Below are 12,140 nucleotides of genomic sequence, written 5' to 3' on the forward strand. Positions count from 1 at the left end.
TTAAGTGTCGCCGTTGTTTGTTCTTAATTTCCGAAATGCTGAAACCCGGGGGGAAGGCAGCCGCTTTCGGGAGTTGGACCCCGCTTTCCGGCGCCCCATCCTCAGCGGCTGCAGCCTCCTGAGGTTCTTCGGCGGTCGCTTTCCGTTTCAGGCTTTTCTTTCCCCGGCTGCCGCTCTTATCCCCGGCTTTCGCCATGGTGTTTGCTTCTAGGCGTCTGTACGGAAACGGAGTTTATAACTTTTGACTGACTTTGTGGAATAAACTGGAATTTGAAGCAAGTCACCTTCTGTGCCTGGCTTCTAGAGGAGTCATTAGCATACATCAGCGTGTGAATGATTACCTTGAGGATTTTAGTGGAAGGTTTACTGCTTCTTGAAGTGGAAAAGTTATATTTTCTGGTGTGATACCTATATACCGGAGAAAATAATGCATGGCCTTCTCAACTACATGAGTCTGTTTTGTGGGTAAACAAGATAAAATATTTGAAGTGCTCTGGACTGTCTTGGAAAAATAATTTGTATAGCATTTAGTTTCATTTTGGGTTGGGCAGTTCAGTGATCAGGAAGACTCCCTTTGCCTGTGAGATCTCACCTCCGGAGGCTAATTCTTGTTCACCAGTGTTTACATAGCTACCTTAATTGCATTGCTGACGAACCAGAAGCATGGAGCAATTCCAACCAAGATACTGTCTTTGTCCTGAAAGGGTTTATAAATTTAAAAAGAGATTGGAAAGAGATGCCCAATTATCTAAAATGTGAAATGCCCAATTATCTAAAATGTGAGAACACTTATTGTAGAAGTTCATTAAGGGAAGTAGGTGGGCCAGAGATAATGCTAGTGAGTTGAGGAATGCTTCAAATTACTCAAGAAAGCTTCATAGGAAATGTGAGAGCTTATACATCTTTAATAACCCTATGCTCTCCTTTTATATCCCCCTGGGGTTATAAAAGTCCCCTGTTAAAGTATAATGTGTATGGCCTTTCCTTTGCTAGCCTCTTTCCAGATGCTAATACGTTCACTTTCTTCATAATCTTTCCATTATTGGCATTTGTTTCCACTAAAGAATTTTATTTATTCATATTGAGTTGTGATTGAAATATATGATTACTTATGTTGCTTCTTCTAGAGACTTTGCCTTTTTGATAGAGGACAAAGATTCTTTTTGACTGAAATGGGAGAAATTATATACATATAAAATCAAAACGGGGTAGATGTGTGCATGTTATTGATTGGAATATCTCTGAGATAACATTACATTTTTTATTCTTTTATGTTCCCACTCTGCCTCCCTATAAGACACTTAACTTATGATCCTGTAAGTAAATTGAAGCAATGAAATGAGAAAATTTATTACTTCTGAGTTTTCTCTAAATTTATCTTAAATTAGCCAGTCCATAGATGACTCTATTAAATCGAAAGTTTCAGGAAAAGAATATATGTATATAAATAAGTATTAGAAAGAAAATTGGAAATGTGAAAACAGTTTGATTCATTTTGGATGGTAGGATCGAACTGAATTTTTCCTTCTTTTAAATGATTAATGTTTCTGAGAAATAAATAAATCTTAAATCTCGTCATCTTTTAAAAAAAATTTCTTTGCAGAAATCCCATGTTAACAACTGTCATGAGACCGAAGAAATATGTGGGTATATGTTGGCTGACCTTTTCCTCTTTCAACCTATTTACTTAAGCACTCTTAATAATTTCACTTACTTTGCAATTTCAAAACGTGTGCCTTCATCATAATTCTGATTTTTCTTTTAAAGTACTGATGTAAGAGAGAGAGAAGCTTTCCTTTGATTTTTGTAAGTGCTACTCACAAATATGATTTTGCTTTAAAATCATATTTAAAAAAAGAAGTCAGTGTTCTTGAAGAGAAGAGAGTCAAAAGAATGAACCTATTTTCTGATGGGCACGCTGTTCGCAATAAAAACACAAGAGCTTCGCTGTATGAGAGAGCCAATTAACTGAGGCCTCTCTGTGCAGTACTATGGCTTCTCCATCTCCCTGATTAGATGACAAGATGTGATTTTAATACAGAATAATGGGGCCATAAAGATGATTCACTTTCCTCTTTGTAACACTAAGAAGTATGATCAGTGTGTACTTTTCTTGAATAAAAATTGTTTTAACCTACATTGATATTTCTAACAGACAAAACATTCTCTGATTGGAGAGGAATTGTGCCAACAAAGTCTTCCCGTTTGACTCCTCAACCGAGCTGGCCTAGTTTGTATGGGTCATCATCAGTGCTTCCGGATTACTGTCCTGTGAGTATTTGTGAAACTGGACATAGAGTTGAATTACCATTTTTTTTTTCTGGCACGTTACTGGGTTAATTTTGATATGTGAGATTTCCTATGGACCTATTTCAGTCCTAAAATGATTCTCCATTGAAATTCATCTTTTTCCTGAAGCAGTGCTTTTTGTTCAGTTATCGTGTCTTGTGTAAATCTTGCATCGTGCAGACCACTGTAACTCCTAAATATGTGTATTAATTTTTATTTGAAGAGTACTGATAGCCAAAGTGATCATCACAATGGTTTGCCCAAAACGTGATGGTAACTGTTTTTGTAATGGTACCTGGACTGTCAAGTAAATAGAATGGAGGCCAATGGAACATGAAGACATCTGTTAGGACAATTAGAGGACTAAAAAAATCCAAGGACGATTTCAAGACCACACATTGATGTTTTTCTGAATGAGGGCTCTCTAAACTGAAACGTGGGACTCTGGGACTTGAAAATGGAATCCAATCTTCACTATTCATCAGGGCAAGTATAAATAGTAGAGGAAACTCATATATATATATATATATATATGGGTTTCTTATATCTTCTGTGTGTCTCTTCTGGGTGTGAATGTGCCTATCTCATCCTTTCTCTGACTTTTTCTCTCTTTTCATATCACTAATTATTTTTCTTCTTTTTTTTTTTTTAAAGATTTTTATTTTTATTTATTTGAGACAAAGAGAATGAGAGACAGAGAGCATGAGAGGGAGGAGGATCAGAGGGAGAAGCAGACTCCCTGCCGAGCAGGGAGCCCGATGCGGGACTCGATCCCGGGACTCCAGGATCATGACCTGAGCCGAAGGCAGTCGCTTAACCAACTGAGCCACCCAGACGCCCAATTATTTTTCTTCTTGACTTGTCATTTGTACTAGTGTCCTTGGGCAGCCATAACAAAATACCACAGACCGGTAGCTTAAACAACAGAGATGTATTTCTCAATGTCCTTAAGGTTGGAAGTCTAAGAACAAGCAGCCAACAGGGCTGATTTCTCCTGGGGCCTCTCTCTTGTTGGCTTGCAGACAGCTGCCTCCTTGCTGTGTCCTCACATGGCCTTTCCTGTATGTGCCCCTGTTGTCTGTCTCTTCTTATGAGAACACTCTCATATTGGATGAGGGTCCTCCCCTTATGAACATATTTAACCCAATGGCTTCTTTAAAGACCCTATCTCCAAATACAGTAACATTGGGGGTTAAGGCTTCAATGTATGCATTTTGAGGTGACATAATTCAGTTTAGTCAACGGAAATATATTGAGAAATTATTTTTTCCTGTCTATTGAATTGTTCTTTATCTACAATTTTAAAAAACAAAGGTTGAGTTTTTATATTTTTCCTATAAACCAAAACTTTTGAATCATGTCAGATTTAAGTAATGTTGCTAAATTTGTGAGTACATTTACTAAAGCTAAACACTGTTTTAGGCAAGGACATTATATGAATATCATTAAGGAAAATAATATGATGTCTTTAACAAAAGCAATACCCATGGAAGGCTATTTTTATTATTTCCCAGTAAAGGTAAAAAAATGAACTGCTGCTTCTAAGCCTTTCAGCTCTACCCTGTTTTACACTAACACTGTAAAGACAGCTCCTAGCTGTGTGACAAACTACATTTAAATGTATTTCTTTGGGGGATATATCTAGCAGGGGTAGACTTGATTGTGGAGAGCTCCAAATGTAAAACTGGAGTATTTATTAATTGCTGAGTGGGAAATTAAGAACACATAAGACTATTAACTATGGCTTTGACATAAAAGATAATGCTTTGGGTATGTGCACTTGTCTAAACAGATTGGAGTGGACTAGAGTGGAGACTGGGTGAGCATGAATAGGCCTTTTGCATCAGTCCAGTTAGAGGCTTGTATCTTATCCTTGCAAACCAACTGTATGGGGGGTGGGGCTGTGAATGGGTAAGAGGGAGTAAGATTCAAACCTTCAAATTTCTTTCCTGAAGCTTATTGCATTATCATTTTCCACCACTAAAAGTTTAAACGGCTTTTTAATTAAAAAAATTTTTAATAAAAAAGTTCTCCAGAACTTTTTCATCTTTCCAAACTGAAATTCTCTACCCGTCAAACACTAAGTCCCTGTTCTTCCCTCCCCTCATCTCCTGGCAAAAAAACATTCTACTTTCTGTCTCTTATAATTTTGATTTGTCCTTTTGTGACTGGCTTATCTCACTTAGCATAATGTCTTCAAGGTTCATTCATGTGGTAGCAGTTGTCATAGCTTCCTTCCTTTTTAAAAAGACTAATATTCTATTGTATTTATATACAGGTTTCCCCGTTATCTAAAGGTAGAGCATTCCTATGAAACATTTTTGTAAGCTGAAATTACATAAAGTGAAGAAATTACCATTGATTCTATATGGAAAAATGAGTATTCCCAGATCCAAAAAAATAACTTCTCCTAGGCTTTTCTGATATCTTAGGACACATCTTGCTAATGGGTGAACAACATACTTCAAGATTAGCACAGATGCTCACAAGACACAGTTCAAAGCTATGGCGGCTTGATGCTGAGATGCTTGCTGAGTGTAGTTTACAGGGGAGCTTGCCAAGGGCACTCTCACTGCTTGGGTCGCTCTGCCTTTCTTATGGCTTGCTGCAAAACAAATGCTGAATGCTATTTTCACTTTTCACCTTTTTTCATAAAAGCCAAAATCCTCTTTGGATTACTTTGGGTTAGCAAAAACAGGTACTCATGTAGATCTTTCCTACAAGGGAAGTGGCAGAATGCGAACTTTCAAAAAGCAGGGGATACTTGTACTGTATTTTGTTTATCCATTCATTTGTTGGTGGACACTTGAATTGCTTCTACTTTTTTGGAAATTTTGAATAATGCTACTGTAGATATGGTTTACAAGTATTGTTTGAATCCCTGCTTTCACTTCTCTTTGGTATATATCCAGAAGTGGAATTGCTGGATCATATTGTATTCCTGTGTTTAATATTTTAAGGAATCATCCATATTGTTTTCCACAATGGCTGTACCATTTTACATTCCCCGTAGCAAAGCACAAATATTCCAATGTCTCCACATCCTCATCAGCACCTGTTATATTATACACTTTCTTGATAGCAGCCATACTAATGGGTGTGAAGTGGTACATAATCTTGATCTGAAGTTTGTTCAATCAGTCCAAAAAGTAACTAGGAAACTGAGAGTGTAGAAGCCTACATTGGTAAAAGAGGAGGGAGAGAGGGCATAGAAAATCCTGTCTTTGATTTTGTTAGAGGAGAGAAAAATTTTGCACCTTCTGCTTTCAAAACACTCTCTACAGCATATCTACTCTTCTCAAAATTTTAATTTACTCAAATAAGAAAGTGACTAAAAAAATACCATCCCTTTTGAGCCTGACGATTTTGTTTCCTTTTTGAAGTATTTTGAATCCTTATATGTTTTCAGTTCTAATTAAATAATAATTTAATAATGTTATATGTCTTTAGTTTTAATGTTTCATTTCTGCAACTGCAGTCTTATTGTATTAGAAATATGTTATTAGAATTTCTAGGTACTTTAAGCAATGACATATGGCTCCCTAAAACATCTTTAAATGAAGTTAAAGAAACTGCATCCTGAAGAAAAGGTTACTAATGTTACTTTTATGATCTCTGAAGTACTGAGATATTTATAGTCTTAATTGTCTTGAAAGATAATATTTATTCAAGATAAGTGAACACCTAAAAATGTAATCCCTTGTGTAACATAAAAATGTAATATTATATAGCAATAATATAGGAGAGACCACCACCTCCAACTTTCTTGCCACAATTTCATTTTATCATTCTTCTTTAAAAGGTTTGCTAACTTGGGGAGCTTGGGTGGCTCAGTCCATTAAAAGTCCGACTCTTGATTTCAGCTCAGGTCATAATCTCATGGGTCCTGGGATCAGCCCTGGTTGGTTTCTGGCTTGGCGGGGAATCTGCTTGAGATTTTCTTCCTCTGCCAAATCCCGCCTGCTCCCGTATTCTCTCTTTCTCTCTCTAAAATAAATAAAATCTTTAAAAAGAAAGGGTTTGCTAACTTTATAATAATGTATGAAGCAATCTTGAAACCTATAACCTGGAGGACTGTAGTTGTGGAAAACAACCTTGGTATTTTTTTTTTTTTTTCTGAGCCACACTCCTTTATTATAAAGGCACCACTCATGGGTTAACCCATTAAAAACCTTTTTTATTTTGTTATGTTAGTCACCATACAGTACATCATTAGTTTTTGATGTAGCATTCCATGATCCATTGTTTGTGTATAACACCTAGTGCTCCATGCAATACGTGCCCTCCTTAATACCCATCACCGGACTAACCCATTCCCCCAACCCCCCTCCCTTCTCAACCCCCAGTCTGATTCCCGGAGTCCATAGTCTCTCATGGTTCATCTCCCCCTCTGATTTCCCCCCCTTCATTTTCCCCTTCCTTCTCCTAATGTCCTCCATGCTATCCCTTTTGTTCCACAGATAAGTGAAACCATATGATAATTGACTTTCTCTGTTTGACTTATTTCACTTAGCATAATCTCCTCTAGTCCCATCCATGTTGATGCAAAAGTTGCGTATGCGTCCCTTCTGATGACTGAATAATATTCCATTGTATATATGGACCACATCTTCTTTATCCATTCGTCTGTTGAAGGGCATCTCGGCTCCTTCCACAGTTTGGCTATTGTGGACATTGCTGCTATGAACATTGGGATGCATATGACCCTTCTTTTCATTACGTCTGTATCTTTGGGGTAAATACCCATTAGTGCAATTGCTGGGTCATAGGGTAGCTCTATTTTTAACTTTTTGAGGAACCTCCACACTTTTTTCCAAAGTGGCTGTACCAACTTGCATTCCCACCAACAGTGTAAGAGGGTTCCCCTTTCTCCACAACCTCGCCAACATTTGTTTTTTCTTTTCTTGTCGATTTTTGCCATTCTAAGACCTTGGTATTTATCAAAATTCTGAGAAGGAAAAATTAATGTGTTTATCAATAGTGCTCTTAAAAATAGCTAGGATAAAAACAAATATTGACAGAAATTTGTATATGTGAAATAACTTTTATTCATTAGTTGTTAGTAAGGCAACCCTCTCCTCAGTGAGCGGTTATTAACTATTTTGCAGTGCTCTCCCTGAGGGGACATATGCCATTTGGTGATACCCTAGAATGAGGATGAAGTGACAAGTGAGGGATTGCCAAGAGTGTGCACATGCATCCATGTGGTGATGGGTGATAGGGTTCAGGGTAGCAGGTTAGAGGGGAAAGAGCATTTATGGTTGTCTGAGGTGGTAGAGCAGGGTGCATTTCAGGAATTGAAAGTTCATTGTGACAAAAGTGCAGTGTTCGAAGGGGCAAGTGGTAAGAAATGAAACTGAAGAGATAAGCAAGTCCCTATTATCATCAAGTGCCTTGTGGGAAGACTGTCAGTCACTTTATCTTCCTGACCCTGGTTACAAAGAATTTGCCTAACTTTGACACTTGGAAGTAAGGGATTACAAGCAAATAGAATTCAGTTTAATAATTGGTTGCATTATAAACTGTTTTGTGTTTCAGAGAACAAACTGTGAGTCAGTCCTCTGGGCATTTGGCTTCTTTCCCCTCTGTGCCGCCCATCTCCACCCTTCTCTAGGGGAACACATCCTACATAAGAAAGAAGAAAACAACTCGCTGGTCATATTTTTAAACATACTTATAGTTTCATCTCATAAACAGAATTCATTAGTTTTGTAGAAACATGTTTTTTAGAAATGAAAAAAGAAATTTCAAATATAACATCATTCTTCACATAAGCATAATTTTGTTTTTTTTGCTTTTTTGTTTTTATTTTTTATTAAGTTTTTAAATTTTAATTTCAATATAGTTAACGTACAGTATTGTATTAGTTTCAGGTGTACAATATAGTGATTCAACAGTCCTCCACATCATTACTCAGTGCTCATTGTAAGTATACTCTTAATCCGCATCACCTGTTTCACCCATCCTCCCCCAGGTTCCCTCTGATATGCTTTATTTTAAACGAGTACCCTCAGTTGAAGTTATTATTTTTTTCCAACAAGAACATATTTTACTTGAATCACACTTCAGGATATATGGTTCTAAAAGATATATATATACATATATATATGTGTATATATATAAAACATTACATCCAAGAAAAATAGAATACACATTTTCTTCAAGTACACAAAGAAGAATCCCCTGGTTAAATCACATAAAAAGAGACATAACAAATATCACTTTTAATAAGACTGAAATCATACCAAGTATATTTTCCAATCACAGTGGTACAAAACTAAAGATCAACAATAAAACAAAGTTATAAAATCTACAATGTAAGTATTAAATATTTAATATGTAAATATTAAATAACACACTACTGCACAACTAATGGGCCAAATAAGAAATCAACCAGCAAATCAAAATATGTCTCCAAACAAAAGAAAAAAAAACACAATATTCCAAAACCTATGGGATGCTGCAAAGTAGATGTTAATGTGTTAATGCTTGTATTAAGAACAAAAGTTCAAATAAACAACATTACACCACAGGAACTAGAAAAAGAAGAAACTTAGCTGAAATTTAGTAGAGGAAGGAAATAACAAAGAAAAATCAGAAATAAATAAGAGACCAGAATAAACAGTAACATAACATTGAAAATAATGACCAGTTTTTCCAAATAAACAGAAGTTAACTACATTAACTAAGAAAAAAAAAAAGAGTGAAGACTCAAAAACCAAAATGAAAAATGGAAGAGAAAACAATACAACAGATAACCACAGAAATACATAGTGTGATAACAGATTACTATAAGCAATTATATAATAACAAATCAGAAGACTTAGGAAAAAAATCCAGATAGTTCCTAAAAACACACAATTTACCATGATGGAATCATGAATCTTGAATCCAAGAAATAGGAAATCTTCTTAGACCAATAACAAGAATGAAAGTTGAGTTAGGAATCAGAAATCTCCTAGCACAGAAAAGTCCAAGACTACATGGTTTCTTTGGTGAATTTTACCAAACATTTAAAAAAACAATTAATGATAATCTTAAAATCAAAATCTTACAAATAATGGAATAGAGGGAACCCATTCAAAATCATTCTTTGAGGCCAGTACTACCTTGATACCAAACAGGATAAAAACAATACAAGAACAAAAGGTCTAATTTGTCCAGTATAAGTGTTGCTACTCCGACTGTCTTTTGACATCCATTTGTGTGATAAATGTTTCTCCACCCCCTCACTTTCAATCTGCAGGTGTCTTTAGGTCTAAAATGATTCTCTTGTAGGCAGCATATAGATAGGTCTTGTTTTCTTATCCATTCTGACACCCCATGTCTTGATTGGAGCATTTTGTCCAATTATATTCAGAGTAATTATTGATAGATAGATATTTATTGCCATTTTATTACTTGCCATTGTTTATGGAGATTTTCTCTGATCCTTTCTTGTCTTTGCCACTTTTGGTCTCTCCTTTGTACTCATAGTGTCCCCTTTAATATTTCTTACAGGGTTGGTTTAGTGGTCATGAACACCTTTAGTTTTTGTTTGTCTGGGAAACTCTTTATCTCTCCTTCAATTCTGAATGAATAGAAGACCTCCCAGAGAGGCCTTGCTATTGGATAGAGTATTGTTGGCTGCAGATTTTTCCCATTCAACACTTTGAATATACCATGCCACTCCCTTCTGGCTTGCCAAGCTTCTGTTGAAAAATCTCCTGCTAGCCTTATGGGTTTTCCCTTGTAAGTTATGGACTTCTTTTGTCTTGCTGCTTTTAAGATTTTTGTCTTTATCACTATATTTTGCAAATTTATTTACAACATGTCTTGGTATTGGTCTGCTTTTGTTGATTTTGATGGGAGCTGTGCCTCCTGGAGCTGGATGTCTGTTCCCTTTCCCAGATTAGGGAAGTTCTCTGCCATTATTTCTTGAAATAAATTTTCTGCACCCTTTTCTCTCACTTCTTCTGCTGGGACTCCTATAATATGAATGTTATTGTTTGAAGATGTCACTGAGTTCCCTAAATCAGTTCTCATGTTGAATAATTCTTTCTTTTGTTCAGCTTCAGTATTTTCCACTATTTTGTATTCTAGGTCACTACTTCATTTCTCTGTTTCTTCCAGCCAGTTCATTGCATCAAGCCTGTTTCCAATCTCTGATTGGTTCTTTTTTAACTCTTTTATCTCTGTGGTAAGTGTTTTACTGATGTCTTCTTTTCTCAAGCCCAGTGAGTATCCTTATGATTGTTCTTGAAATTCTTCATCAGGCATGTTACTTATATCTGTTTCACTTAGATCCCTGGCTGTGGCCTTATCTTGTTCTTTCATTTGGGATAAATTCCTCTGTCTTGGCATTTTATCTAAGTCTCTGCCTTCTCTGTGTTAGAAAAGCCAGTTATGTCTCCTGCTCCTAAACGTACTGGCCTTATGAAGAAGAGGTCATATAGTGTCTAGGACCTGATGCTTCAGGGAGTGTTTCCAGTGTGTGCTGTGTGCACTCTGCTGTTGGTTTTTGGCCACTCTATCCTTCAGGCCAGTTGTCGACAGAGGCTCTCCTGGCCTACTGTGGGCGGTGTTTGGTCCCTGGCCTGAGTGTGGCAAGTTTTAACTAGGTGTGCTCTGGTCTGCTTGTGAAGTGAGACCTGACACCAACTCCACCAGAACTGAGGCCCTGCAGAACTCTCTGGTCAGGAGACATGGTGTGGGCAGGGGCCTGCACTGGTCTTCTGGGGGAAGGGCCCATCTTCTGGGACTGAAGCAAGCTTGATGGAGAAGGGCAGTCCTGCCTGAGTGCTGGGGGGTGACCCTTGGTGTAGGCAAGTTAGGCAGCTAGTGTCTGTGCTGAGCTGCTTCCCTCAGGTGGCTCTGTGTTTATGCTGAGGAGCAGGGGAGGGAAATGGCACTGACCAGCTCTTTTGTTCCCAGAGAAGCATCTCCTTGAATGCTGCCTCTCAGGGAGGTGATCTTAGAATAGCGAATAACTCTTCCCTGTGTACCGCAGATGTTTCTCAGATCGCTGTTTCCATGTTATCTGCCCCCAGGTTGTTTGGCTGCTTTCCCTCCCGGAGCAGCACAGTGGCCTCCTGGCTCTATCCCAAGTCCGCTGAGCTTTAAAATTCTAGGCTTTAAGCCCCGCTGTTTGCAAGAACTCATAATTCAGGCCCTCTTAGGTCTGAGCTAATAGCTTTGGGGAAACATTCTCCTTGTGTGTTCCCCTGTGTGCTCCTCTCTCTATCACCCTTCATCATGACCACGGCTCCCTCCCTTTTGCAGTAGCCATGATCTGTTTCTCCCTTAAATCACAGCTCTGCAATTCCTACCTTCTTCAACATGGCCTCTTCTTTCCCTTTAGTTGTGTAATTTGTTCTGTCAAGTCCTCAGGCCAATTTCTGGGGTATTTAGGATGATTTGATAGTTATCAAGTTGTGTTCATGGGATGAGATGAGCCTAGTATCCTCCTCCTCTGCTGCCAAATTTTTGAGGTGGTATTGCTTTTAATCCACATAAATTTAATTTTGACCATAGAATGAATTGACTTTATTTTAACACGAACTTTCTAATTACTTTTCTCTGGAGAATTTTCTTGAGCCATTTTGGTAAAGAATCTAAGGAGATATTTTTCTTTTAACTTGGAAATTTAGATATCTTTTTGTAATTCTTTTTTTTAAAGATTTTACTTATTTACTTGACAACACAGAGAGAGAGAGCACAAGCAGGGGGAGCAGCTCGCAGAGGGAGAGGGAGAAGCAGGCTCCCTGCCACCAAGTGGGGAGCCTGATGTGTGGGGCTTGATCCCAGGACCCTGGGAACATGACCTGAGCCTAAGGCAGACACTTAACTGACTGAGTCACCCCAGGCGCCCC

General features: G+C 37.6%; 1 long non-coding RNA gene across 2 annotated transcripts in view; it reads left to right on the top strand.

Moving 5' to 3' along the window:
* Window positions 1-2,771, top strand: part of LOC145720095 (uncharacterized) — a 40,618-nt gene extending 37,847 nt beyond the window's left edge. For both annotated transcript variants that reach the window (XR_014142816.1, XR_014142817.1), the window contains exon 2: window positions 2,156-2,771. This is a non-coding gene — a long non-coding RNA (uncharacterized LOC145720095). The remainder of the gene's footprint in view (window positions 1-2,155) is intronic.
* The last annotated feature ends 9,369 nt before the right edge of the window (window positions 2,772-12,140 follow it).

Source organism: Leptonychotes weddellii, chromosome 2, assembly GCF_054177405.1.
Source record: "Leptonychotes weddellii isolate Sample4059 chromosome 2, ASM5417740v2, whole genome shotgun sequence".
Classification (NCBI taxonomy): Eukaryota; Metazoa; Chordata; class Mammalia; order Carnivora; family Phocidae; genus Leptonychotes; species Leptonychotes weddellii.